The sequence below is a fragment of the Marmota monax genome, unplaced genomic scaffold (genome assembly GCF_021218885.2).
Source record: "Marmota monax isolate L192 unplaced genomic scaffold, Marmota_monax_Labrador192_F-V1.1 WCK01_AAM20220418_F8-fsc00041, whole genome shotgun sequence".
Taxonomy (NCBI): Eukaryota; Metazoa; Chordata; class Mammalia; order Rodentia; family Sciuridae; genus Marmota; species Marmota monax.
The window spans coordinates 16245987-16273446 of NW_026695238.1; positions in this window are offsets into that span (position 1 = coordinate 16245987).

Below are 27460 nucleotides of genomic sequence, written 5' to 3' on the forward strand. Positions count from 1 at the left end.
CTCTCTCTCTCTCTTTTTTTTTTAAAACTAGGGTTCTATTTGGGATTTTTGCACCTGTATTTGTGAGTGTGATAGGCACAGTTTCCCTTTTTGCTTTGTCCTGTAAGTACTCAGAAGGGAATCATGCTACCTCTGCAAAACTTATTGACCAGCCTGAAGAAAATGTGAAAGGTTTTCTAAAAAATAGACTGAGCATCCAACACTGGGTAGGAAAGACTTGTTAAAGTCGATTCTTCCCAAATTAACATGTAAAGTTTACTACAGGCTTCATCAGCCCAATGGAGGGTCCTGTAAGAATTTGTTCAAATAATTTAAATTCATATGAATGTAAAAAAATACAACTAAGAGTGGTTTTGCCCCATTAGATCATCAGTGTAGTTTCTACGTCGTGCAGTGTGTGGACTTAATTTTTTGAGGATGATTTTTGTTTTGTTTAACCTCGTTCTGACTTCAGTGAATCATCTTTGTAGCTGGTAGGTGGCTGCTTCACACCCATGCTCCTTTGCATTTTCTTTTAAAAACAAAAAGAGTTTGAGTCATGGTTACACAGAGAGGCAGCTTGCTACTTGAGATTTTTAAGTCTACTATATCCTCACCTCCGTTCTTTCTGCTTGTTTTGCCATAAAGTGTCAGTCTTGTAAAAAAAAAATCGTCTACCCGGCCTGGCTTTGGTGGAAAGTCCCTTGCGAATTTGAAATCTCTGCTACGAGATTACAATTTACTTACATCTGAGAATCCATAACCAGGACCCTGTTCTTTAGCTGAATCTTACTAATATCAGATCAGGCCTTTTCACCTACTTAATGCGTTTTCTCTGCCTCTCTCTCTTCTTTGTGAACACTTTTATTCCTGTTTCTTTTCATTTGTGTTTGCCAAATATGTCTTTGCCTTTTTTTTTTTTTTAATTTTTAACTTTCTGGGCCATTTTATATTCAGAGGTGCCTTATTAGCAGAATATCTTCAGGCTGAAAAAACTCAACCTGAGTTGCCCTTTGGAGAAGAATTTAGTCCATGTATACTTAGTATAACAAAGAATAAACCATGTACTTGTCACCTTGGATTTTTGTACTAAGAAGCCGTTTATTCTTTTCTTTACCAAATTACTTTTAAGAACAAACCCAGCTGATGACTCGGGTGAGCCCCTCTGTGTTCTCTGTCGTCTTTCCTGCTCTCTGCTTAGTCTCTCTATGCTGCTTGATTTCCGTGCCCTGAGCCTGGGGCGAGGCTGGTCCGTGGTGAGTCCGGCTCCAGCTGTGGGGAGGCTGCAGGAATGGAACACACGGTGATGAAACAGCCACAGGAGGTCCTCACCTTGGCTTTTTGCCAGCTGGGGAGAAACCCAGGAGAATTCCTGCCTGGCTCTAGCCACACAGCCCCTGCCCAGAGCAGCTTCTCACTCAGGGAGTGAAGATCTTCCTGCACTATCAAGTGCAAAGTCAGACAGAAAAGAGGCTTGGAGCTCATCTGCAGGAGGACCTGTGGCAGAGTGTGAGATTTGGGCTTCCCAAGCAACAGGGAGCCAACCTATGCCATTTATTGGGGATGCTGGGTCTGGAGGACACAAGAAAGAGGGAAAACAAACAGTCCCCTACCTGCAGAGGAGTTGGGCAGGTGCCTGATAGTTGCATTGGAGACCATCAGTGTGCTGCACTGGGGGAGCTCCTGGGGGAGCAATTGATGGGATGAGAGATGAGGCTGAGAGCTCAAGAAAGAGGAGGCAGCCATGCTTCAGCATGTGCAAAGGCCCTGGGGCAACTAGGAATTGGGTTGCCCCAGGGCCATTGCTCTACAATGCAAGGATCGGCCAGGTTCTGGGGTGCAAATAAAAACTGACTCTGGTTGCCTTAGGTAGAAAAGGAGTTCACCAGAAAGTTGGTGGAGATTTCAGACAAACAGAAGATGGCTGGACACCCTCGCTGGGCAAGATTTCAGCAAGGTCCCAGGAACTGGGAGGCTCAGAACCAGCCCCAGTTCTCATCACAGGGATAATGGAGGACGGCAATGCTGTCAGCCTCCTCAGATGCTGGCTGTTTCCGCTGGTGTCACTCCTGCCCCCTACAGGCCACCTACAGGACTGCATCCCCTCGCTGTCCCTGGGCTCCAGAGCCACCTGCTCCTGAGTCAGAGTCGGTGCTGGCACTCACCGTCCAAGCCTTATGGACGGGCACAGGCTGCCTCTGTCGGGAGCAGGGGCACCTCAGCTGATCTGCCCACCGTGTGGACTGAGGAAAGCCTGGGGTGGGACACCGGGTGGATCAGAGCCCAGGTCACATGCTCATGTCGTGTCCAGGTTTGTGGGGCTGCTCAGTGTGAGGGACGCCAGCTCCCGCCCACCCTGGAGGTGTGGGATTCCCCAGAGGCCAAGCATCTAAACAGTGTCCCGGGGGGTCTCTGTGGCAGAAGGCAGGGCCCAGGGAGGAGCTGCGGGGAGAGAGGGCTGGGTCAGAGAGCAGACTGCCCTTCTGAACTTGATGAGCCATGGACAGAGGTGATGTGACCAGCACTCCTGTCCTCTCCACATGAGTCGCAGCCCAGGAAGTGGCTGCTGAACTCCTGGGGACTTGCCCAACTGCCTCATGACGGATTCCCTGGATTCCCCGGGGCCATCTACTGCCAACTGGCCCAGCACAGCGTCAGCCCCGTCAGGGGGCCTGGGGAGAGAGTCTGGGACCCAGCTGATAGTGTCAGCACCAGAGGCCAAACAGGTCTGGGGACAGGGTGGTGTCTGGAAGCTGCTGTCAATCTGTCTCTTGTGTGTGGCCCTACACGGGGAGAGGCTCCTGACACAGGGCCCAGATGCAGTCATGGCCAGGACGTGGTGGTGGGAGGGATGTCACCATAGGCTGGGTCTCCTCCGTCCCTGTCTGGAGCCTTCCAGATGGAGCTTCAGCAGGACCACCCTGGGGGCAGGCCAGGGGGGCCGCTGGCCACACCCTGCTGGTCACACAGCCACCAAGAGCTGAACCTGCAGGGCCAGATAAGGGGGGGGGGGATGTTGTCACGCCTAGTGTCCCTTGTCACACGGTCAGGCTGTTAAAAGCATAAAAAAGTGTCTTCAATAAACGACCTGGCACTTCAGAAATATACCCAAATACAGTGACTGCTTTGGCATTTTTCATCATTTTCAATATTCCCGGAGTACCTGGGCCCACCTGGACTTGAGGGCAGGTGGCCGGGCTCCCAGGTGGCCCGGTTTCTGGTTGTTCCTGAGGCTCCCAAACTCACGAGCTCCCGGAGCTTCCCGGGCGTGGTGGGGTGGGGTTCGCAGTTGTCAGAACTCGCAGACGTTCTGGGGATTTGAGTGTCCCGGCCGAGAGGTGGAGGGGACACTGCTCCGGCTGGCCAGGGCTTCCTGGGCTTCTTTCCTAGAGGTCGACAGTCTGGGAGAGCGGGACAGGGAGCCATGGCCAGGCTCGGCCCTGACGGCACACTCACGGTCCAGGTCCTCGGGCCCCAGGGCTTGGGCTCATGGGGCCCAGCTCCTGTGCCGTCCCAGCAGGGGCGCGTCTGGTGAGCCCCTGCTCCTCCCTGACGCCTCGCCCTGACTCCTGAGTCCTGCTCTTTGGGATCTGGGATGCCTGGGGAAGGGTGGGGGTGGGGTGCTGGGAGCTTGTTGAGCCAGGAACAGCCCAGGGTCATGTCCAGCTCTGGTCCACCAGGACCTGTGGCTCTGGGGCTAGCTGTGAGCACAAGTGGCCCCAAGATGCCTGGGTGCTTGTGGAGACCCTGAGTCCACACAGGCGGCACCTAGGTAGGTGGCAAGCAGGGCGCTGCTGGCTGTGGAGAGTGGGAGGAGCTTTCTTCCTCTTTCTGAAAGAAGAGAGAGGAGGGGGGAGGGAGGGAGGGGGGAGGGAGGGAGGGAGGGGGAGAGAGAGGGGGAGTGCTGGCAGCTGGAAGTTTGGCTGATGATTGGCTCACAGCGGCCCCAGCAACATCTAGCTGATTGGCTCCTCTGGGGTGATGCTCATTGGACTGTTTCCCTGCCCTTTCAGACCACGGAGCTGCTCATTGGGGGACTTTTTTGGCTCCGCCCACGTGACCCAGCCAATCGGCCTCAAGAGCAGGAGGATTGTGGGAGGTGGAGAGAAGCTTGTGGGGGAGAGAGAGGCTTGGGGAAAGCCGGTGGTGGCAGTTGAGGCTCTGAGGGTTTTTCCTGAGAGACTATTTTGTTTGTCGTGTGTGGTTCTAAAAATAAAGTTAGTTTCTTTTGACAAGTGGCTCCTGATTGTGCCCAGCCAGACTGCGGCATTTGGTGGCCCGTACGGGGAACGAACCCGCGACCTTGGCGTTATCAGCACCAAGCTCTGTTGTTGGGAGTGAGGAGGCAAACTTCCAGCTGCCAGCAGGGGAGGGAGAGGGGGAGGGAGGGAGAGGGGGAGGGAGGGAGAGGGGGAGGGAGGGAGGGAGAGGGGGAGGGGAAGAGAGTGAAGCAGGATAAGGCACTGTGGTCAGCAGCAGGAGGCCATCTGGAAGGTCCCAAGGCTTGGTGAAAGTAGCAGGCGCCCACCCCGCTCTGCCCAACCTCCCCAGATTCTGGCCTGGCGTCACCATGGCAACCGAGCAGGAGGACGCGCCAGGACACAGGTTCCCCAGGAGCCTCGGTGAGGGCCCAGGCCTGAGGGCAGAGGAGGGAGGGCTGAGCCTGAGCACACAGCTGGGGCCACCCGGGTGGCCACCCAGGACCTCAGACTTGCACCCTTGGGCCCTCTACGGAGTCTCAGTAGGGGAATTTCTCTCTGGATTCTTCTTCCCAGGGGAAGTCTCCCGTGAGCCTGCTTTCTCCATGTGTCTAATGTCACATGTTTATAGCTGCTTAAAAAGAGTGTTTTACATATATGTACATATATACACACACACATGTATGTGTGCATATGTGTCTGTGTGTACATGTGTATGTCACACAAACAAGGCACTGATGCACGTTGGCCGTGGAGAAGTTTCCAAAGCCTGGGAGCCCAAGAGCTTCCCCATGCCCTCTGCCCCTGTGTCCACACTCAGGTTTCTGTCCTCTGGTCCCCCTCCTGTGCTCACACATGTGCCTCACGTCACCAAGAGCGGGCACTTGAGGGCTCGCGTCCTCCACACACCCGCTCGAGTGCTCTGTGTGCGGCACTGAGGTTGGAGCCCCGTGGACCCGGCTCCCAAGCTGCCAGCTGCTCCCTGTCATGGTGAGTGCCAGAGGGACACAGGAAGGCGGGAGGAGGGACGAGGGTGGCCGTCCTGTCTGCTTTCTGTTGCTGGCGGCAGCTCCCCACCTGATGGCCCCGCAACCCAGCAGCAGCCAGTGGATTCAGCCTTCAGCCTCATCCAGCACAAGCAGACCCTGGCTCCAGCCCCGGCCAGCCAGCGTCCCAGCTCCAGGGAACCCCAGTGAGCAAGCAAGCTCTAACCGGTGCCTGGTGCCTTCTCCCCAGACCTCTGTAGGGTGGGGACTTGGGAGGTCCACAGCCCAATTTTGCCAGGGCAGTGGGGCAGGAGGCCGAGGGAGCCAAAATTCCGCCCCCCCAGACCGCGCAGGAGCGGTGGGGCTCTGCCGAGAGCTGCTTAGGGCCGGGGAGGGTGGCCACAGGCTGACACTGCACCTCCGTCCCTCCGGGTGCTTCTCCAAGCCCCGCCTCCTCCCTCTCAGGGCCCTTGGTCCAGGTGACGGGCTGGATGAGTGGCACGTGTCCCTTGCAGCCCCACTGAGGGAGGGAGCTGCAGTGACATCCTCAGCCTGGCTCTTGGCTGGCTCCGCGCGCTTGCCAGGCCAGCCTCCCAACGAGCGAGTCCTGGTGGCCGTGCAAAACGCAGCCCTTACCGACAGCGCTCCCTCCACCTGTTCCTAGCCCCAGGGACGCCAGCGTCCTGGAGGGGGTTCTCCTGCCGGTGTCTCTGCCCCTTTGCCTGGGCCAGGTTCTAATGGGGCATTTCGGGGACATGGATCCTCCTCTCCTTCTTTTCCTTAAGGACAACATGGGGCTGCTCCCCAGGGTTCTGGGCTGTGGTAACCCCGACTTCTCTGCTTGGTGGCCTATGCCGCTCGCCTCCCCTAGATGGTGGGACTCCAGGACTCCTTCCCAGGCAGACGCCCCGCTCGTCTCCTCTGCGTGGCCGGGAGGCTGCCCCACCCTGGGACCCGGACCTCGCCACCACGTGGGCGAATGGACTCGGTTTCCTGCAATCTCCTGTGAGAGCCGCACATTCTCACCTGTTTACTGCTGTGAAATATGAAAACTTTCATCAGACCCATGTTGTTGACCGCGAATTGCACACCTTCAACGGCTAAAGATTCTGCCTGTTTTCCCGTTTTCTACTTAAGAACAAACTCATCGTCTAAATTCCTTAGTGGATGTGTTCGACTTCTGCCTCAGATAAAGGACTGCTGTTTTCCTTAACCCAGGGAGAACATGCTGATTAACTTCTACAGACTCCACAGATCAAGCCAGTCTGCAAAGCAAACATTCTCCTTTCCTGGGGACTCTGCAGCCAGGACGGGCAGTAGATGCGCGAGCCTGTGCAGAACGGCCAGACGCAGGCCCGTCTCCATCTAGGTTTGCTGCTTAAATATAGACTCCAGGAAGCTCCAGTGGCCACGGGACACCTCTTGGACTGAACACCTGCTCCAGGCTGCTCTCTGAACTGCCTAACTTTGGGAGAGGTTAGCACGACACTCGCCCACTCCGTCCTCTACACCAGGCGCCCACTGCGCTCTATGCCAGGGCTGGAGTGCGATCATTCCTTCATCGCATGTGGAGTGACTTTAAGTCTCTTGCCAGAGGCCCACACACCCCTTAGGTGGCAGGGCAGTGCTGAGAGCCATAGCCAAGTAGGAATGACGCATGACATTTTTGGTTGAAAGGTGACCCCAGCAAGCCATTGAGATGATAACGATTATGTTAAGATGTGCATTCAATTGGAGATTAGACCCCTGCTGTCCGCCTAGGCCTGCTACTTTGGAGCTCTCTGGGGACTCCCGGAGAGTTCCCATTGGTTGGGGAAGTGCGGTAGGAGGGAATTCCAAAGGAGGGATTTCCGATTGGGGTAGTGTGTCCCGGGAGGAGCCGCCGGGCGTGGCGTTGGGCATTTTTCCCAGGAGCATGTGTGGAGTGTGCTGGTGGAGTTCAGAAATAAAGTTTGTTCCTGCTTCAGTGTCTCGTGATTTGTGCCCAGCCAGACTGCGGCAGGGCAGGAAGGGGGACCAGCTGCCCCTGGTCCCCAGAACCCTTGAACCGATCCACGCCCACATTGTGATTCAGCTCCCTGCAAGGAGGGTGCGGGCCATCCCTGTCCTGGGTCTCTGTGCCCACACGCCTGCCCACCCCTGGGGCTGCTCCCCCTTGCTTCCTAAAGCCCAGTTTTGAGGGCCACCAAACAGCAGCATGCTTGCCTCAAGCTAGAGCTCAGGGGAGTTGCTCCCCAGCCCTCTCCTTAGCATCTCCCCGTGAGGAAGGCCCCCCAGGGTCTTTGGTGCATGCTCCATTATCGACTGAATCAGGCTGCTGCTCTGGCCTGAGCGACTCAAGGAACAGGGACTGTGGAAGTCCATCAGCTCTGGGTCTCCAGGCCCAGGACAAGCTTCTGCCAAGGCAGGTGCTGCCGGGTGCTTGACAGGGGCCAAGGGGGTGCTGGGGTTGAGTGTCGGGACTGGGGATCCTGGAGGTGACCCGGGCCCAGGCAGAAGGTGGGGAACAAGTGTGTGGGTCTGTCAGCCTCCTTCAGGGCCCTTCTGGATGTGACCACAGAGAGGAAATGGAGGCTGAGCCTGTCTGACCCTTCCAGACAGAAAGAGGAGTCCAGACTAGCCCCGTGTGGGTCTGAAGAACAGAAAACAGAGGTGAGGAACCTGCCCTGCGGCAGGGGACAGGCTGAAGGAAGGAGACCTCCACCCGCAGGCCCTGGGGCTGGATGGAAGCCGTCTTGTCCTCTTGCTTCATGCTCCTGAAGCCTCTGCGACCTTTGGAGTCAAGTGACCAAGATGTCCCTAGATCACTCTCATCCCCCAAACAGTGTCAGGCCTCCCCGGAGTCGGAGTCTGCAGCTGGAATGTTTTCAGGGCCATGAGTTAAGGCCACAGATAACTGACAAGAAATGCAAATTAGGTGCCAATTCATTGTGTTTAGAAAATTTCCATTTAAATTGCTAATCAAGCCGCAGCCACTTGCAGATGTAGAAATCAACATGTGCATAAATTATCTGGAAAACTGCAAAGCTCTGTTGGAGATGCGGCACCCACCAGTCTGCGTCAGTGGGACAGAGGAGGAGGCTACCCACAGCTCCCCCTCCATCCGGCCACCCAAACAGGGGGTTGTTGAATGCATTTCTCAGAACAAAAATGTTCTGCGAGATGGTTATTAATCGTCATTTGCACACACATACACACCTGCATGCACACACACAGGGTGAAATAAACCTGAGAGAAACAGCATCTCGCACACCCTCCGGGAAAGTCGGGCACAAGTTGGCTCAAGATGCCCCCTGGGCAGAGCTGTGGCGTTCCGGGAGCCGGAGGTAGAGAAGGCTCAGTGTTGGTGGCCAAGTCCCATCTGGGGACCTACCTGGGGGAAAGGGCGGCTCCACAGCCAAAGGGAGTCTCTCCTTTGCAGAGGTAACTGCTTCCACTTCTAAGGGAGGTGACCTCCCACCAGTGAGTGGGGAAGCAGGTCACAGCTGCTCCTCTTTAAGCCAACACCCCATTCCAAACCAGCAACTGCTTCGCGGGCTTCCCATCTGTTCCGTCTGTTTCCAGCAAAATGAAAACTCTTGGTCAAATTGAGAAGAGATGATTCTGTTAAGCCCCTCTAATAATCACATTGAGTCGACAGCAAACACGCCCCCCCCCCCTGCTCCACAGCCTGCAATGGCTCCCTACTGCCTAAAGGGCTCCCTCATCTCCTGCCGGCCCTGCCTTTCCCCGTCCCTCCTCGGCCCCGGTGCTTCCGCCTAGCTGTCTTCTGGTGGTTCTCTCTCCCACACTCAGAGCCCGACCCCTCTCTGCTGGCCTACAGCAGAGGTCAACAAGCTTTGCCAAAAAGTCCAGCCAGTAAACATCGTAGGTTTGAGGTCCCTACAGCCTCTGCCCAACTCGACTCTGTGCTTGCAGAGGGCAAGCAGCCAGGGGCCACGTGGGAAAGAATGAGTGGGGCTGAGCTCCAATAAAACCCGGTAGAGAAGCAAGCAGGGGGTGGACGCGCCTGGGTGCTGTCCTGCGCCCACCCTACTCGGTCTGATTTTCCATCTGGGGGGACAAGTTCTAGACTCTTCTATGAATCTTAGGTCCAGGGCTCCGGCCAGCACCTCTCATTTCCTTCCTCACTGGCCACGGGGAGGGGCCGGCAGCGTAATGGGAAGCATCTGCTGTCCTTCAGGTGCGCGAAGGCTCTGTCACGGAATCTCCCCACAATGACTGATCCTTCTCTACAGGTGACACCCAAGCCCAGAGCAGCCGGCCTGCGTGGAACAGCGGGGAGCAACCCAGGCTTAGTGCAGTGCGCAGATTGCACCCCAGCACCCAGCACCCCAGCACCCCCAGCACCCAGCACCCAGCACCCCCAGCACCCCAGCACCCGAGCACCCCCAGCACCCCAGCACCCAGCACCCCCAGCACCCAGCACCCAGCACCCCCAGCACCCAGCACCCAGCACCCCCAGCACCCAGCACCCGAGCACCCCCAGCACCCAGCACCCAGCACCCCCAGCATCCCAGCACCCCAGCACCCAGCACCTCAGCACCCCTAGCATCCAACACCCAGCACCCCAGCACCCTAGCACCCCCAGAACCTAGCACCCCCAGCACCACAGCACCCCAGCACCCCCCAGCTCCCAACACCCCCAGCACCTCAGCACCCTAGCACCCCTAGCACCCTCAGCACCCCAGCACCCCAGTACCTCAACATCCCAGCACTCCAGCACCCCCAGCACCTCAGCACCCAGCACCCCAGTACCTCAACATCCCAGCACTCCAGCACCCCCAGCACCCAGCACCCCAGCACCTCAGCACCCAGCACCCCAGTACCTCAACATCCCAGCACTCCAGCACCCCCAGCACCCAGCACCCTCAGCACCCCCAGCACCCAGCACCCCAGCACCCCCAGCACCTGAGCACCCCCAGCACCCCAGCACCCCTAGCACCTCAGCACCCTAGCACCCTAGCACCCCCAGCACCCCCAGGACTCCAGGACCCCCAGCACCTCTAGCACCTGAGCACCCCCAGCACCCAGCACCCCTAGCACCTCAGTACCCTAGCACCTCAGCACCCCAGCACCCCCAGCACCCCAGCACCCTAGCACCCTAGCACCCCCAGCACCCCCAGGACTCCAGGACCCCCAGCACCCCTAGCACCTGAGCACCCCCAGCACCCCTAGCACCTCAGTACCCCAGCACCTCTAGCACCTGAGCACCCCCAGCACCCAGCACCCCAGCACCTCAGCACCCCCAGCACCCCAGCACCTCAGTACCCCAGCTCCCCCAGCTCCCCAGCACCCCCAGCACTCCCAGTACCCCAGGACCCCCAGCACCCCAGCACCCCTAGCACCTCAGTACCCCAGCTCCCCCAGCACCCCAGCACCCCCAGCACCTCAGCACCCCAGCACCTCAGTACCCCAGCACCCCAGTACCTCAGTACCCCAGCACCCCCAGCAACCCCAGTACCCCCAGCACCTCAACATCCCAGCACTCTAGCACCCCAGCACCCCCAGCACCCCCAGTACCCCAGCTCCCCCAGATCCCCAGCACCCCAGCCTGGGCTCGGTCAACACTGCTGGTGTCTGTCAGGTGCAGACACGAGGACCGTGTTGTGGTGTGGACGTGAGATGTCCCCAGAGCTCACGTGTGAGACAAGGCCGGGAGGTCAGAGGGGAAGTGGCGGGTTGTGAGAGCCCTCTGGTGGGTTGACCCAGCGGTGACTGAAGTGGCGGGTGAGGCTGGAGGAGGTGGGGCTGGGGGGGGTTGGGTGTGTATTCTGTTTCTAGAGAGTGGAGTCTGCTTCCTGATCACCATGTGAGCTGCTTCTCTCTGCCACACTCTCCGCCATGATGTCCTGCCTCACTCCGGCCCTGGGGAATGGAGCCCACTGTCTATGGACTGAGACCTCTGAAACCGTGAGCCCCTAAATAAACCTTTCCTCCTCTACAACTGTTCTGGTCGCGTGCTTTAGTCACAGCCATGAGAAGAGCCGACTAAAACACACCATGTCGCCTGAACTTTACAACACCCCAAGACTGCCTTATCCCTCTGCAGATGGGCCCACCGGGGCTCTGGGGGATCTGCCGTGGCCCCCGGTCCCACGCGGGCTGCCTTGGGCCAGCCCTCACACTCACCTCTCCAGACCCCAGGTTGGTAAACAGCGTCCTTTGCGGTGGCACGCAGAGGTGGGAGGAGCTCAGAGAAGCTGGCCAAGACATGCTGGGCCAACAGCTTGCCTCGGACACGGCTATCAGGGGAAGTTAGGGCCACTCGGGGTTCATCTGCTTTTGACCCCAGCTTAGGAAGACGACAGAGGGAATTTTTGGAAAAGATCAAATCTGGGCTCTTGTCCTCGGGGAACTGTCGGTGGGCCCTGATTGACTGGTGAGCAGCCACTCTCTCCAACTGGCTGGGAAGGACCCCAGGAGCCACAGACTGGGTTGACGTTACCCGTAAAGCCACATTAGGGGACTAACTGACGCCATCGTTGGTCAAGCACCGAGACGTGTCGCCCTGACCTAGGCCTCACCTGGAGGAGGGAAGCGGGAATGAAGAGGCTGATCTGCTGAGCCTGACCCAGTCTGCCCTGTGGTCTCCTTGCTGCAGAGAAATGGAGGCCCACGATGCCCGTGGTTCCTGGAGAGGTTCTGGCACATGGCACATGGCCCGTCCTCCCCAGGGTTAGCCCTTTCCACTGTCACAAGGTCTCCACCTTGGTCCATGCCACCAGCACCTCTCTCCCTCCTGACCCATTCTCAACGCCAAAGCCGGGTGACTCTCCTGGACAACAGTCCGGTCTGGTCACCCTCGTGTGAAACACTTCTGACCAGGACCTTGGTCTTAGAAGGCACAGTTAGTATTTGCTGCTTACTTGCTGTCTTCCTGGCTTGTCCTGAGATGACGTATTATTTTATTTAACCTCACAAAACACCTGCGACCTTAGCTGTGCTAACGCAGTAGACTCGAGCCGCAGATGCAGAGAGAACCCTCCCCTGCCAGGCCTGGGACGCAGCACCAAGAGGAGTGCCTCTGTGGTAGCCAGTCCCCAGAGGGCCCCAGTGAGCCCTCCCCCGTGGTCACGCCCTCCCAGCGGTGGCAGTGTTGGTGTGGCCAACAGAACATGGCGGAAGTGATACAACGTGACTCCGACTGGCTCATAAGGGACCTGAGCCCCTGTCTTGGTCTGTCTCTGGGATCACTCTGTCTGGGCGTCAGGAGCCACCCTGATGCGGGGACAGCCACGGCTCTGCTGAGACCCACTGATGACGAGTGGGGCCTCCTGCCAATGGCCAGCCAGGAACTGAGGGCTGCCATCCTGCAGTGAGTGAGCCTCTTGCAGTCACAAGAGGCGTGGTCACAGTCAGGCTGACCTGTGGCCCCTTCACAGAAATGTCAGGAAAGACTCAGAGACAGAACCGCCCAGCCAGGCCACGCCCAAAGTCTGGAGCCACAGAGGCTGCGAGAGAGCAAATGTTTCTTATTTTAAGCCGCAAGGACCTAGGTGATTTATGACACTGTGAGAGAAAAGTGAGCATGCGGTGACCTCCCTGCCACGCTCAGCTCTCAGGACCCCTGGGCAGTGCGCTCCACCGTGGAGGACAGCGACGGCCCCACTCTCCATGGACAGAGTGAAGCCAGAGGCGAGCAGTAGGAAGCTAACACTGACCAGCATGGTCAAGAGGAGCCTCGTGGAGAAGGCGGTGTCTGATGGGAGACCCCAGGGGAAGAGCCCACCGGCCACCTGGGAACCAGTGCCCAGGGCCCCTGGAGAGAGAGTGCTGGCATGTGCTAGGATGCTCAGAGGGCCGCCAGGCTGGACCAGGTGGACACACGGATGCAGAGGAGAGACCCGCGGGGAGAATGGATCAGTGCAGCCGTGGCCTTTGGGGAGATTTTCAGGACTTCAGCTTTTTGTCTGAGAGCGAGGAGAGCTCTGGTCAGAGGAAGGACTCCAGTGGACCCTCATTTCCTGCCTCCCTTCATCCGAACAGTCCTGCTGGGCGGGATTAAATGACCATAGCTAACCTGAGTCAGCTGAGAGTTATGTGCAGGCGTCATACGGCAGAGCTCACCCGGATAAAGGTGCTCGCAGACACTCCTGAGCACCCCATTTGTCAGCAGGGAAACCGAGTCTCGGGGATCATGCAGCCCACTGCAACACACAGCCAGGGGTCGGCAGCTGGGCCTGGGCCAGGCAGTCTGGACGCACAGTCAGGTTGGACTGCTAACGTGACCGACGGTCAAACCTGAACAGGAAGAGGGCTGGGCTTCTCTATCACCAGTGAAACGGACCAACAAGGCCGCACTGAGCACCAGGTAGAACTTTAGCATCAGGACAGGAGGTACGTGGCGCTGGGTTTGGAGAGGAACGAGCCCTTGCACCCCCGGTGGGTGTGTAAATGAGTACGGACATTATGGAAAACAGCGTGGAGTTTCCTCAAAAACTCAAAGATAGAGCCATCTGACCCAGCAGGCCTGGGGACACCTGGAGGGAAGCCAAGTCAGTGCATGGAAGTCAGCGCACTCCCAGGTTCATGAAGCCAAGACCCGAAATCAAAGCACCTTCCGTCACCGGGAGAATGGGTGAAGGACATGTGAGGTGCGTGCACCGTGGAACACCATTCACCTGAAAAATAGGGAAACTCCGTCATGGGCACCTGCATGCATGAACCTGCAGGACAATGTGCTAAATGAAATAAGCCCGGCCCAGGAGAACAAAGGCCACGTGACCTCCTGTATGTGGAAGCCAAAGAAGTTGAAACCCCAGAAGCAGAGAGTGGGACGGGGAACGGGAGACAGGGCACAAAGCTCCAGGTAGACGGGGAAAGCGTTCCAGCTATACATGTGCCACGTGGTGACTGTGGTCAAAAGTAACATACTGGGCACTCCAAGGTCCCTCAGAAGAGCCTGGTTTTAGATATTCTTCCTGCAAAAAATGATTAGTAGGTAAAGTGATGAATACATTAGTTAGCTTGAGTTAATATTTTACAAAGTCCATGTATATCAAAAGGTTACATTGCGCCCCATAAATATATACAATTATTGTTTGTCAGGTAAGAATTGATTAATTTTATTTTTTTAAAGAGAGAGAGAGAGAGAGTGTGAGAAAGAGAGAGAGAGAGAGAAAGAATTTTTTAATATGTATTTTTTAGTTTTCGGTGGACACAACATCTTTGTTTGTATGTGGTGCTGGGGATCGAACCCGGGCCGCACGCATGCCAGGCGAACCAGGCGAGCGCGCTACCGCTTGAGCCACATCCCCAGCCCCAAAATTGATTAATTTTAAAAATTAAGAAATAAAAACTAAAACTATCCTCCAAGGGGGAAAGCCTGAGCTCCTCTTCAGAACAACACCCTTCTGTGCACCATGCATGCCAACGTCTTCCTGTCCCCTTGTTGACTCTTAGTGTCCTCCCCAGAATGGTCGCAGGGCCAGGGGTCAGGAGCAGAGCCCGGGGCCCAGACCAACTTGTCTTTCAGACCAGCTTCGATCCCTGTCTCAAGCAGACGGTGAAACGTCCCGGTCCCACTCCCTTGACGTTCAGGTCTGTGTGTCAACCTGTCCCAGGCGAACGCCAAGTGAGGTGGCCGGTTGTGACTTCATTATGATCGTTATTTTGAAGGGAAATCTCAGATCTGAAGCTACTCTGATGGCCTCAGATAATCTCCAGTATTTCATGAGGGAAACACAAGTATCTAAGAAAAAAGCGATGATGTTTTGTTTCCAGTAATATCTCGGTGTTGGCTTTGGCCCTGTGCTATGTCGTGGACATGTCCCCCCAAAATCCACGTGTGGGAACCTCTGTTCCTCCATGCGGCAGTGGGAGGTGGCACGTCTCAGGAGGTAGGTGGCTCCTGGGATGGAGCCCCTGTGATGGCTTGATGCTCTTTCTGCAGGAATGGCTCGGCTCTTGAGGGAGTGTGGCCTCCTTTGCTCTTTCACATGCCCACTTGTCCTTCATTTCGTCAGACCCGCTGGGGTGCAGCCTGAGGCCCTCACCAGATGCACTGCCCAGTCTTGGACTTCTTAGCCTCCAGAACTGTGAGTCAAAATAACCCTCTTTCTTTATTAGCCACCTGGTTGCAGGTGTCCTGTTACAGTAACAAAACCAGACGAAGCTGCCCAGCCAGGCGACCACCCTAGACAACAGCCAGTGTGCGAGCTGCTCTGGGGAGGCGGATTCTCCCGTCAGCACCCTGAGCGTTTGCTGTCCTCATTCCTCTGTGCTGAAAACCACAGGATGATGGAGTTTTCTAAAGTGGCTTTGTCACAAAGCTCACCAGTGACATCTTGCCAGGGAATCTCGCCCTCCCATGGGACTCTCCCTGGTTCTGCTGACGTGGCTCTTGTTCCTGGACTGACTCAGTCACGTGGGTGCAGCAGCTACCAAGACCTCTTCTGCTTCCTGTAGGTGTGGCCACCTGGGTGAGGGTCTGCCAAGCGCCATGCACCCTGGCTGTCAAACCCCCCAGTGGCTTCTCAGGTCATTACGTGGTGCTCTCAAGGGTGACACTCATGCAGCAGTCGCTTCACTCAAGAACATGCCAGGACTTCCATGTTGTGGAAAATGATGTCAGGGACCATTTGAGGACTCAGTGACATCCTCATGTTTTGCAGACGTCTTCTGAGAATGGAAGATGGCTCTGTGCCACCTCTTAGTGGAGAAAAATCCCTCAGAGAGAGCTGATTCCAGAAGAGCAGGGAGGGTTGATTTCCCCAATAAAGTGAGGTCCCAGGGCTCTTGCGGTCCACAGCTGAGCATTGAGCAGCCCCTCACTTGTCCACGGGGTGAGCCAGGCAGGGCTGGGGGCGGGTGCCTTCCCATCCATCCCGCTGGGCAGCTTCAGGGCGGGCTGAGGGGGAAAGCCCAGCTCTGGTGTTGCAGACAAGAACAAGGAGCGTTATGGAGGACGAAGGCTGAGGTGGGGAAGTCAGAGGAGAGGCCAGGTCAGGGCTGGGCACGGAGGGAGGCCATGGTGCTTGCTGGAAGACCAGAGGAAGCCAGGAAGGCCCAGGGAGCAACAGCGCCGTGGGTGGGCCCTGAGGCTCTGGGCCGTGGGGGGGCAGAGCAGGATGGGGTGTCTGGGGGCGGGCCCTGGGGACCAGGTGAGGAACCTTCCTGAAGCACTGCCTGCTGTCTGTCCTCTCCCTCCGGGAAGGTGCTGACCACCTGTCAGAACTCCACCAGGCCCGGCCCCTCTGCTAGGCAGCTGCACAGCCTGCTCTGAGACCCCGCTGGGCACCTTCCCCTGGCTCTCCAGGCCCCGGCCACTGCTCCTGGAGGTCAAGGACAGTGCCCTACTCCCTGTGGTGAGCACAGTGCCTCCCGCGGCCATCAGCCACACTCACGCATGCATGGGGTAGGTGACTGATTGGAAGAACCTGCGAGCACGTCTCCACACCGCCTGACCCCTCGGTGGAGTCTGGGTTTCTAGGAGTTCGGGAAAGCAGATTTAGGAGCCAGAGTCAGCTTCTCAAGGGTCCCTCCAGTGGGAGGAGCCAGGGCTCCCCGGCCCGGCCATTCAGCTGCGAGCCCGCCCCCTGGTGGTGGAAGGGAGAAGCACGGCCACAGGTAAATGCTGCAGCTCCCAGGGCTGTGCAGTGGGTGGGCTCCGCCGTCCTGCCAGGGGGCCGGCCTTCCATCCAGGACACCAAAGGGTTGTAAGTGCATTTTAACACATGGGTAAACAGAGATGTGTTTGAGAATACAGAGGAACTTGTCTCTTGTTGGGCCGCTTCTTTCTGGTGCTGGGGGTTGAACCCCAGGGGTGCTCTACCTCTGGGCTACACCTCCAGACCCTTTCACTAGTTATTTTGAGACAGGGTCTCCCGACCTTGTTCAGCTGGCCTCAGGTGTGCCACCATGCCTGGGTACACATAGTGTTTTCAAACTAAGTTGATTAAATTTACACATACACGCACACACACGCGCACTGAGCCCCGTGGGGAGTGTGACTAGAACCCCGGATTGCAGTTTGAAGCCCACCTGAAGACGGCTGGCTTTGTGGACATGAGGGATTGTCCTGCACTGTCAGGCCAGGAGACAGGTGACCAGGGAGTGTGTATTATCTCTCTAGTAAACAAAAAGCATGAGTATGTGTGTGAGTGGGTATATGTGTGTGAGTATGTGTATGTGAGTGTGTATGAGTGTGTGTGAGTATACGAGTGTGTGTGTGAGCATGTGTGAGAGTGTGTGTATATGTGTGTGTGAGTGTATGTGAGTATATGTGTGTGAGTGTGTGAGAGTGTGTGTATGGGTGTGTGTGAGTGTGTGAGAAAGGTGTTTCTAACCGTGTATGAGTGTGAATATGAGTGTTTGGGTGTGAGTGTGAGCATGTACGAGTGTGTGTGTGAGTGTGTGAGAGTGTGTATGAGTGTGTATATGAGTGTTTGGTGTGAGTGTGTGGGTATGTATGAGTGTGTGTGTATGAGTGTGTATGAGTGTGTGACTCTGTGTGTGAGTGTGTGAGATTGTGTGTATGAGTGTGTAATGAGTGTTTGGGTGTGAGTGTGTGTGTGAGTGTATGAGTGTGTGTATGAGTGTGTATATGAGTGTGTGTGATCATGTGCGTGTGTGTGTGTGCGCTGGACCTCAGCACTGTGAGAGGTGAGGTGGAGTCGGAGTTGAGGTCACGATGGTGAAACACGGTCAGGTCTGTCTTTCTGACTTCTCCGTGGTCCGCGCCTGCATTTCTCTCCTGATTTTCTTTGCTAAAGCACAAAGCACAGGGTCGAAGCCGCAGATTCCCAAGCGCGGCGGCAGGTCTGGAGAAAGGTGTTTCCAACCAGAGGGAGGGGCACCCTCACATTTTCGAAGGACCCTTTCATTTCCAGCTCTTCCTCCTCATCTTGGCTCTTGGTGCAGCACCTCACGGTGATCGGGTTACACCAGGTGTCACTTTGTGAGTTCCTCTGTCTGCTGCTTGGGCGCCTCCTCAGGTGTGAGCGGGCAGCATTGGGGCCGGTGTGGGGCTCGCGGTCTCTTCACTTCTATTCTTGTTAAATGAGTGAGATGCAAGAAGCAGGGCGGCGGGGGCATGGTGGAGTGTGTGCCTGGCGCCCCTTCATGACAGCTGTGCAGCAGCCTCGTCACCAGCCCAGCACCGGGGTCCTCACTGCGCAGTGCGTGCCGTGGCTCGCGGTGCCCTCTGCATCTCCGTCCGCCCCCTCCTCTCCGTCCTGCTCGGCCGCCCCCTCCTGGCAGCACTTATTCCTACCAAGTCTGTATTTTAAGAGCCCCCACAAAGCCACCAGGGCTGCGCAGTGCCAGGTCGGCAGGTCAGAGAGACGGTCAGCAGCGCTGTGGATTCACTTGCTGCAGACGTCCTCGCCCTCCCCGATTGTCATGCCCAATGGCACACAGCAGGCATCGGGCACTTAGTAGGACCCAGCTGCTTTCTGGGTGTACACAGCAGGAGGCCCGTATGTGCACACAGTGAGCGGTTCCCAGCAGCTCCCCTGAGCACTCCCCGTCCTTGCCTCCCCAGGGCAGACCTGGCCGTGCCCACGTCCAGGCAGGCAGCCTTCTCCACTGGCGGGGCCACACGGGCCCGGTACGGCTGGCTCCCCTCTCCTGCCTTCATTGCAGTCTCCACAGAGCTCGGCCTGTGTGCTGGGTGCCCCTCTAGAAGACGGAGGGGAGCTGGTGACAAAGGCCACCTGCCCACCTGGGAGGACCGTCCTAGGGGAAGAGACCCACAAGTGGAGACGACTGATAAGAGACCAGCAGGTCAGAGCTGATTTGTGGCCGGGAGAGTGTCTAGCCAGGGCAGGAGCCGGGGAGCCCTCCCCAGCCTGAGGGACCCCACTTTCTTGGGGGAGGAGTCAGGTGGGGGAGGCTGAGGAAGGTGGGTGTTACTCTGGGGAGGGGGGGATGGGGAGGGGGTGGGGACATCTGGCACAGATGAGAAGATCATTGGTTCTGAATTCTTCCACCACTGGCAGGTACAGAGCTGTCTGTCAGGTCACGGACAGCCACGTTGCCCAGCCCGCACCCCCACTGCCCTGGCCAAAACCATGCAAATGACCAGTCTTCGGCGAAGAGGGCCGGGTGTCGGGTTAGCATGCCCGGAGGCCCAGGAGGGGGCCCAGGAGGACTGGGTGCCGTGGCCAGGATGAAGCAAAGGAGTAGCGTCTCAGAAGGCCGCCCTGGGCCTGGGGCTCACCCGCTGCTGCCCTGGGCTTGCGTGACTCTGGAGTCAGCTTGGCGGGGACAGAAAGGAGCAGTTTCCCGCCCACACTGTCACCTGTTCTCATCACTTTCATGAGGCTTGAGGAGCCAGTGGGCTGGGGAAGGTGGGCATTAGCCCCCAGGGCTGGGGAAGGGTTTGCCTGCTTCCTCACCATCCCAACCACCAGTGCTTAACTGGCTTCTGCCTGTCCCTCTTGGGCTCCAGGGCAGAGACCAAGACACCGAATTTCCATCACAGAGAAGCCTTTTTGTTGTTGTTGTTTTGTGTCTTGCCAACAAAAGCAATCTAATGACGGGGTGGATTTTGGTCCACCATCTGTCAAGGATGCTATCAAAGGAGCCACTGTTAGCAGGTGGTGGGCGGTCCTCGGGGACCTTGTTTCAGCTCTAGGATTCTACTACAGTCATCCCCCGGCATCCCCAGGGACTTGTTCTAGGACCCTCTCAGATACCAAAATCAGAAGATTCATGAGTCCTTGTGTGAAGAGGTGTAGTATCTCCACTAAGCTACCCGTGTCCCCCTGTTTAGTTTAAATCGTCTCCAGATGACCTGTGACACTTGATATAATGTGTTAGGTAATATGTGTGGTTAGTTGTTAATCACTTGCTGCATTAATAGTTGTTATTCTGTATTGTTTAGGAAATAATGACCAAAGTCATTATTTCTATTCAGATGCAAAGTTTAAGCAAATCTTTTTGGTGAACGGCTGGGTGACTCCACAGAGGTAGAACCCTTGGACATAGGGGGCCACACCACTTTGTTAGTATGATTCAGAGTCATGTCGTTTTTACCCTCAAATGCAGGGGAAGCATCTTTACACACATGCCTTAGCTATTTTAGCCTCATGATCATCACTGAGGCAAAAAGACAGAGAGCATCCTCCCCTAAGCCCTGACACTCCATGACACCGACCTGGGCAGGCACACCGTAGGAAGAGGGTTCAGAGTCTGGCTTAAACCTTAGCTCAGAGGGCAAGTTCATGGAAGAGCCTGAAATTTTACGCTGTATAGTAAAGCAGCTCTCCCCACATCTCTGCAACAGGTGAGCCAGTCTCGGACCTCTATCTATCTGAACAAATGACATAATCATGTCTGATTTCAACAGGATCATGAAGATTAAGGAAAGCACCTGAGAGTGTAGGAAACCCACATTGGAAGGCAGGAACAATATCTTGCTGAGGTAAGTGTCCTCTGTGTGGGAAAGGGCCGTGAGAAATGAATAGCGTTTTAAGGTCAGAGGTACACGCAGAGGGTAAGAATCCTCGAGTCTTCCATTGTAAGACTCTTTCCTGACAATTCCCTGAACATGAGCTTCTTCAGAGTGTTCTCACCTTCCGCAGAGAAGGTGCAAACTGCAGGTCCTGAGGGCTGTCTGCAGCCCTGGCAGGACTGACCTCATGGTGAAGGTGCTCAGTTGCGCCACTAGAGGGCAGACGTAGCACACAACATAATCCTACTCAGGGCTGGGAGAGATGGGGAAGGGAGGTGGTCACTCCCAGCCCAACCTCTCAAATACATGTTGGAGATCTCAAGGGGGAATTTAAACAGGTCAAATGACCTCACACAGACCACTCTCTAGGTACTTGCTGCATGCCGGCATGGTGCGGCTCACCTGCAGCCTCTCTTGGATAATCACCCCCTGCCTACAGTTTCTGTGGGTGTCACTTCACCGAGTCCCAGACGGGAGGTAGCTTGCTCAAGTTTGAAGAATCAGCGAATCTGGGCTCAGGGGGGCATGCTGGTAGTTCCAGCACCGAGCCTGTGAGGGGGGGGGCTCTCTTGAGCCTGGGGATTGGAGCCCAGCCTAGCGAGACCTCAACCAAATAAATAACTAAATAAGAAGTAAATACCCTTTTAAAGTGAGAAATGAAAGCAAGTGAGGCCTGAATTCCAAAGACGGTGCCTTGATTCAGGTTTTCAGGAAAGACTGAGGGTCCTCACAGGAAGCTCTTGGAGTCTTGCAGATTGATGACCTCATTGCAAAACCAACTTCCTGCCGTTGAGGTCATGTTTTGACAACCTAGCAGTTCCTGATGTGTTGTCCTCAATTTCCCACTAAAAATGGCCATGACATTACAGAGAGAAGACAGAGACGGAGGGTGGGGGGAGGGCATTCCCCAGAGCCCCCAACCTACCACAGGCAGAAGAGAGGCTCTCTGGGCCCAGGGCAGCTGGACCGGGAAGCTGGACTGTGGCAAATCTGCTGCTCTGCTGCCTGCACCGGCTTCAACTAAGTTTTGCAAAAAAAAAAAAAAAAAATTCTATGGCAGAAAAAGCAAAAAAGGCTATTATAAGTTGTTGATGGTATTTTATTTTTAATTTTAACAATTAAAGATGGGAATAACACAATTTATAAACCCAAAAGTAAGGCTGATGGAGTTCAGAACCAATGTCTCTTCTTTCACATACGGGCAAGGAAATCTAAGCGCATGACTTTCGGAGCTAGGGAGTGAGAAAGAGCAGTTAGCACCAGAGACAAGAGGGGGCTTTGTTCTGTTTGGTTTATTTTTGGTTTTTTTTGGTACTGGGGATTAAACCCAGGGCACTCAACCACCGAACCACATCCCCAGCCAGGGTCTCGCTGAGTTGCTTAGCACCTCGCCATTGCTGAGGTTGGCTTTGAACTCGCGATCCTCCTGCCTCAGCCTCCCAAGCCACTGGGATCACAGAGCCTCGTGAGACCAGAGGAGAACCCGCCTGGCGGGAGGTGTGAAAGAGAATTCTCCCAGCCCCATAATTTACAAAGCACGCGCTGTCCACGGGCCAACAGCATTGTCCTACGGCTCCGAACCCCACTAGTGGCCCAGTGACGCCCAGGTGTCCACCACCTGGACCTGTCCCTCCCTGGCCTTCTGCCCCCTGCCTGTCTTGTGGGCGTCTCACTCGTGCTCGACCTCGTGCCTGGACGCTGCTCCTCCAGCCTCTGGTGGGTTCACCCAGCACATGGGCACAGCTACCTCTAGGGTCATCTCCCTGGGGCCAATGCGGAATGGTCCCCTGGGCTCACGGCAGCACCCCGGCTCCTGGCCTGCTGCCCTCCCTGATGCCACGACACACCAGTGCCAGGCGGGTCCCCCTCAGGCTCTGCATCAGCTCCGCCCTGTGGGTGTGCAGCCTCCCCAACAAGGCCCACGTGCACACGTGTGCCCACTCTCACGCCCGCCCGCTCCTCCTGTTCCTCGTCTTCCCAGCCTAAATGTCGAGTTCGAGACCCCTCCTTCGCCACCCTCTCCCACAGTTTAAGTCAGACCTCATCAGGTGCTTTGAGATCCCTAGACTCTTCCTTCGCAGGGGCCATTGGAGTTCGGACCTGCCCGTGTGTCTGTGTGTGCACACGTAGGTGCCTGCGTGGTTTATGACTCTGGGCTGCGTGTGGTTGTGGCTGTGTGGAGACTACAGCCGCGTGTGCGAGGGTGGGTGTGGAGCTGTCTGAGGTCCCCGCTCGTGGGCTCTGGGAGAGCATGGCGATGTGTCTTCTCACCAGGGCTGGGGCCGGGGCCGGGGGCAGAGCTGGTGCTCGACGTTTGTTATAAATAAATGAAAGAAAAGGGCAACCGACAGCAGCCATCCAGGCTACACTCCTACACCTGACAGGGCGCCTCAGGTGGGGAAACGCCACTGTAATGGGCTACAGCAGGTGAACGGGACCTCAGCGCCACTCTGGCCTCCTTTGCTCTAATAAATAGGAAACAGCTCGTTTATTTTTCTGCCCCAACCCCTGGCCACCACTTCTGGTGCCCGTTGCGACATTTCCTGGGCCTTGGCCTCGCACAGAGGCGTGGCTCGGCTCACACTCCTCCTGGCCGCCTCTGAAGGCCGCAGCGGGTGGCCCCAGTGGGTGGCAGTCGTGGATTGGTGGGAGGGAAGGTGGCCGGACCACCCGGCTGCCAGCTTGGCGGACGCCAGGCCAGACCCCAGGACCTGCTTCCACTGGGCCTGCCGGAGTCCCCGCCCGGAGCCCGGCCCATCGCCCCGTCGGGTCGGCCTAATTCCCAGGAGGGAAGGAGGCAGAGCTGTCGGGCACCTGCGCCACCTCGGTTATCAATAGAGCTGCCGTGACTCTGTGGGCTGAGGAAGGACACCTAAGTGACACTATCACAAAACTCTTCGGTCAGCTGGTGCCGAGTTGGCCTCAGGCAGCCTTGGGAGTGACAGACGCACCCACATCCGTCAACCTGAGTCAGATGCAGCCGGTGTCCCCGGGGCGGGTCTGCGGTGAGGAGCTGACATGGATGCACAGAGGCCGAGATGGCCCCCAGGGTGACCCCGGCCTGCAGCGTGGCGGAGGTCTGGGGGCCGGTGGGAGACAAGGCCGAGGAGCAGGCTCCAACCTGCCCTCCCTGGATGTCTGGACCCGCCTCGTCTTGCTGGGGACCACAAGGGGCTGTCTGAGAGCAGGAGGGGGCTCTGTCGATGCGCCCCTCTCTGCAGCAGTGCAGCCCTCCTGGGAAGGCTTCCGGGGACCCCTGGGTCACTGAGATTTTGCCACCTCCTGGGGTGCCGTCCTTCTTTCACACCAGTGTCCTCTTAGGACCCCTCCCTTTCTGGGAAAAGAAAACTGCACTAACCTACGCTGAACATTTTACATGACTGCATAATGTTCTGTTGTGTGATCTCCACGGTGTAGCCTTGGCTTGGACCTGGAATGTCCCCAGAGGCCCATGTGAAGGGCACTTGGTACTGAACATGGTGGCACTGTAAGAGGTGGGGCCTGGGGGGAGGACTTCCGGTGGCTGGGACGTGGCCTTGCAGGGCAGCGTGGACCTCGGCCCCTCTTCCCTCTCTTCCCCTTCCTCCTGAGGAGGCCAGCAGTTCTGCTGTGCACAGTCACCTGCTTCTGTCACTATGAATGAATCTGCGTCCCCAGGATCTTACACAAGTGGAATCATAGAGGCATGTTCGTTTTTGTGGCTCTTCTTTTTAGTTCCACACAAATATTTTGAGGGTCATGTGATTCCACGTTATCAGTAGTTTATTCCTCTTGTGGCTGAGCTGCGTTCTGATGAGCGGCTGACCATGTGTGTTTACCCTTCCTGTTGACCCTGGTGGCCATTTGGGTGGCTTGCAGTTTGGGGATTTTGCAAACCGAGCTGCTGTGAGGACCTGTGTGCAGGCCTGGGAACGTGGAAGGTGTATCTTCAGCGCTTTAAGAAATTGCCAAATGGTTTCCAAAGTGCTTGCTCCATTTCTACGCCCCCCCTCCCAGCAGTGCTAAGTCTGCTGAGGCAGCCCTGCCCATACTTGATATGGTCCGTATTTCTGTTTGCATGTGTGGGGTGGGGAGGGCTCTAGGGATGGAACCAGGGAGTTCTACCCCTGAGCTACACCTCCAGCTCTTTTTATTTTTGATTTTGAGAAAGTGTCTCACTACGTTGCCCAGGTTGGCCTCAAACTTGCGATCCTCCTATTTCAGCCTCCTGAGTTGCAGGGATCACATGTGTGTGTCCCTGTGCCCAGCTGGTCAGTGTTTCTAATGACAGCAATCCTAGGGTGAGGCAGCGTGTCTGGCTGTGACTGCAGTCTCTGTAATCTCACTTCTCTGCAGAATCTTGGAGAACTCTTGGGCTGCCTCACAGGCTTTTCTTAAATTTTTTTACTTGTTATTTTAGTTGTACGTGACAGTAGAATGTATTTTGACATATCATATGTACATGGACTATAACTTCCCATTTTTGTGGTTGTCCATGATGGGAGTTACACTGGTCGTGTATTCACATATGAACAAAGGAAAGTTCTGTCCGATTCACTCTACTGTCTTTCCCATTCCCATTCCCCTTCCTTCCCTTCATTCCACTTTGCCAAATTCAATGAGCTTTTATTCTTTCTTCCCCCACCTTATTTTGTGTTAGCTTCTGCATATCAGAGAGATCATGCAGCCTTTGTTTTGGGGGGTATTAGCTAACTTCACTTAGCATGTTTCATCCATTTACTGGCAAATGCCATAATTTCATTCTTCTTTATGGCTGAATAATATTCCATTATGTATATATACTACATTTTCTTTATCCATTCATCCGTTGGAGGGCACCTAGGTTTGAGCTGCTATAAATATTTATGTGGCTACATCACTGTAGTTGGTGATTTTAAGTCCTTTGGGTATATGCTGAAGAATGGGATAGCTGGTTCAAATGGTGGTTTCATTCTAAGTGTTCTGAGGAATCCACACTCTTTCCAGAGTGGTTGCACTAAGTTGCAGTCCCACCAGCCTTTTCCCCTACATCCTCGCCAACATTTATTATTGCTTGTGTCTTGATAATTGCCATTCTGATGGAGTGACATGAAATCTCAGTATAAATTTTCATTTCTCTAATTGCTAGAGATGTTGAACTTTTTTTTCATATATTTGCTTACTGATGAATGATATTTCTTTTCCTGTGAAGGGTCTGTTAAGTACTTTGCCCATTTATCAATTGGGTTATTTAGTTTTTAGGTGCTCAGTTGTTTGAGTCCTAATATCCTGGAGATTAATGCTCTATCTGAGGTGCAGGTGCAAAGATTTTCTCCTTCTGCCGCCTCTCTCCTCACATTCTTGCTTCCTCTGCTGTGAAGCAGCTTTTTCCTTTGGTTCCATCCATACTGATTCCTGACTTTACCTCTCGGGCTGAGTAGGTCAGTTCCTGAGCTGAAGGTAGAGACTTGGCCTGCACTTTCTTCTCGTAGGCTCGGTCTCTGGTCTGAAGCCTGGGTCCTGGTCCACGTTGAGTGGAGTTCTGGGCAGAGTGAGAGACAGGGGTTCAATTTCATTCTGCTACAGGTGCTTTTCCGGTTTTCCCCGCAGCCTTTGTGGAAGAGGCTGTCTCTTCTCCAGTGTATGTTCATGGCGCCCTTGTCTCGTGCGAGGTAACTGTCTCTGTGTCCTCCATTCTGTACCATTGGTCTCCATGTCTGTTTTGGTGCCACCCCCATGCCGTTTCTGTCACTAGGGCTCTGTGGCACAGTTTAAGGTCTGGTGTGGTGATGCCTCCTGCTTCACTCTTCTCGCTAAGGACGGCTTTGGCTATGCAGGGCCTTGCATTTTTGCAGCTGAATTTCATGACTGTCTTTCCTATTTCTATGAAGACTGTCATTGGGATTCTAACAGGAACTGCACTGAGTCTGTGCAGCACGTTTTACGATGCCATCGGGACAATGCTGACCTGCCTGTCCAGGAGCTCGGGAGGCCTTCCACCTCGGGGGTCTTCAGTTCCTTTCTTCAGCACTGCTCACAGGGGTTTAGAGGAGGGGGTGGAGTATCGGTTCAACCCTGTCCCATCCGTTGTGGCCTCTCCCTGGCAGATTTGAGTTCCACGGGCCATCGTGGGGCGAGGCGGGCGTTTCTCTGGGTTGCATGGACACAGGGCACTGCCTTTGCCACCAAGCCTGGCACCAGGGTCCACAAAAGAAGCCCAAGAGCCCCTGCAGCCTGATGCTCAGCAGACTCCCAGGATGCCAGGGCACAGCACGCACATCCTGTGGCTGCTTCTGCTACCAACTAAATGACAGGTTCAGGGTTCAGGGACCCAGGAGAGGACATGTGACCTGCTGGTTGAACCTCACTCCGGTGGCACAAGAGTCAGAGCCCTGCCTTGGGAGCCTGCGGTCTGGAGGGAAGGCAGACTCCTGCTGCAGGCATGTGACATGGGGCACCTGGAAGGACATGGATACTCTGAGGCAGAGACTCAGGGGAGGCTTCAGTGGGGGAGCCTTGAAGAAAGGGTAAGAGATTCCCAGAGGGGACGTGTGCAAAGGCAGGGAGGCCGGGTGGAGCCTGAGTGCTTCTGAGCATCCAGGCAGCGCGGGACCCCGGGAGATGGGAGGCCACGGAGCCCGTGGGCCATAGGATTCCCTGACTTGTAGGCTCAGAGAACGTTTTGAGGAATTTGAACCTGTTTTACGGAGATCAGAGTGGAGTGGTCTGGGGGAGGAGGACAGGATGGCACCCAGGAGCGAGTGGCCATCGGTGTAGTCTGGCCCTTGGCCACATGCAGGTCACCTAAACACCAGGAAGCCTCAGGCCTGGACCAAGGCCGTGGTGGTGAAGAGGGAGAGACGGGAGCTGCCTGAGTCCCGGGAGAGAGCCACGCAGGTGGCGCGTGGTCACACGAGGGGGCGCAGGGTGAGTTTTGC